At 41.6% G+C, this 1678-nt stretch overlaps 1 long non-coding RNA gene across 1 annotated transcript in view; it reads left to right on the top strand.

The window, feature by feature from the left end:
- The first annotated feature begins 1115 nt into the window (after positions 1 to 1115).
- The window catches only part of LOC109304331, a 10504-nt gene continuing 9941 nt past the window's right edge, over positions 1116 to 1678 (top strand). The window contains exon 1 of the long non-coding RNA XR_002099361.1: positions 1116 to 1192. This is a non-coding gene — a long non-coding RNA (uncharacterized LOC109304331). The remainder of the gene's footprint in view (positions 1193 to 1678) is intronic.

Consider the following 1678-nt stretch of genomic DNA (forward strand, 5'->3'; position numbering starts at 1 on the left):
GGGCCCCAGAACCTGGGGATAGTGGACCAAGCTAGAGGAAAGGGGTGAAAGCTGGGAAGCCCAAAGCCCCAACAGAGCTTTTGTGGCTGGAGGGCCAAGCAGTACAAAGGGGTGAGAAGCCTTGCTAAAGTGATAATTTGTACCATCTGTGAGGCATGGACATGGCTGTAAGGAAGGAAGGAGACCATGAATCTAGCCCTTAAGGCTGGTGGGGCCTGAGAAAATAGGCCCTGATTACAAAAGGAGAGAGAGAGAGAAGTGCTCCAAAAGACTCACTAGTCCCAGGTGGACAGTCTTCCTTCATTAATTTTCTTTACCAACAAAGGTGTGGTAGATGAATGAACAGGCTGTGATCTAGGGAGACTTGAGTGGGGCTGTTCAAGACAGAGGGGGCCACAAGAGAGGGCATCACAATGGCTCTTGGGCACCATCTCATCACAGGTAGTAAGACACAACACAGCTTGAAACAAGCCTGTGTTATAGGCACACCCTTTAACTGTATAGCCCAAACACAAGCAATTATTGATTCCATTCTCTTCCTCACTGAAATCATAAAAATATAGGAAGAGCAGGCTGGAAGGAGCCTCAGGAGACTGGCTCGTGCAGCCCCCTGCTCAGGGCAGGGTCATCCCTGTCTAGCAACCTGCACTTAAAAACTTCCAGCAGTGGAGATTTCACAACTGCTCTAGGTATCTTGTTCCAGTGCTTAACCAATCTCATAGTAATAAAGTCCTTCCTAATATCAAACCAATCAATCCCTCTGTATGGGGCTGTATCTAAATAAAAGGTGCATGTACCAACAATGGAGCTAAAAGAGCATTTTCTTGCTAGGGAAAAACTCCAAGACTTTTCAGTAGGCCGCTTGTGTGGATTTTTTTGAAGCAGATTGGTACATCTTAAAAAAAAATAATGGCATATACTTGATCAAAAATGCTAAAATGCTGGTTCCAGCAAATTACACAGATAATTAAGTCTAATCTCAATAATGCTCTGAAACACTACTAATAAATCTTGAGACTCTCATGTTCTTTGCATTCACAAGCTACTTCATAACACTGAGCCTTATTCTCAGAACTGCTTTGTTTTTGTTCAAGCTTAGGAAGCCAAAAGCCAAATTCTGCTCATAGTTGTTTCCATGTAAATCTGTAGGAATTCTACTCTTCTCCATGGCTTTGTTCAAGACTATAGCTGAGTAAAGTAACACTGAATATGGCCTGAAGTGTTATAAAGCTGACATGCAGCATATTTCCATAGAAGAGAAAAGCCAAGAATGTGTTTTCACAGTCAGCAGGCTTCTTGAAAAATTACCTTGTGCAAATATTATTATCTATTACAGTAATAGATACAACAGTATTGGAAAAAAAAGGAAGTTAAAAGTGTCCTGTCTCTAGATCAGCTAAGAGTGTGCAGGATGCTGTTATATTTATGGGTTAGCACTAGCAGCACTGACTTCTCATTCATAAAAAAGCATCATGGCCACCTACTGTTTTACCAATAAGGCACATCAGTTCGCTCTGCTTAGATTAAAGATCACAGTCTGGACTCAAGAGTTCATAGATATTGATCACTGTCTGAAATGTTCCACTATTTGTGATCCTACATTTGTACAAGAGCCTCATTCATTTTTGTTTCTATCATAGTTTCATAGTTTGTAGGGTTGGAAGGGACATGAGCAGAT

The sequence above is a fragment of the Gavialis gangeticus genome, unplaced genomic scaffold, assembly GCF_001723915.1.
Source record: "Gavialis gangeticus isolate Ggan-Ray unplaced genomic scaffold, GavGan_comp1, whole genome shotgun sequence".
NCBI lineage: Eukaryota > Metazoa > Chordata > Crocodylia > Gavialidae > Gavialis > Gavialis gangeticus.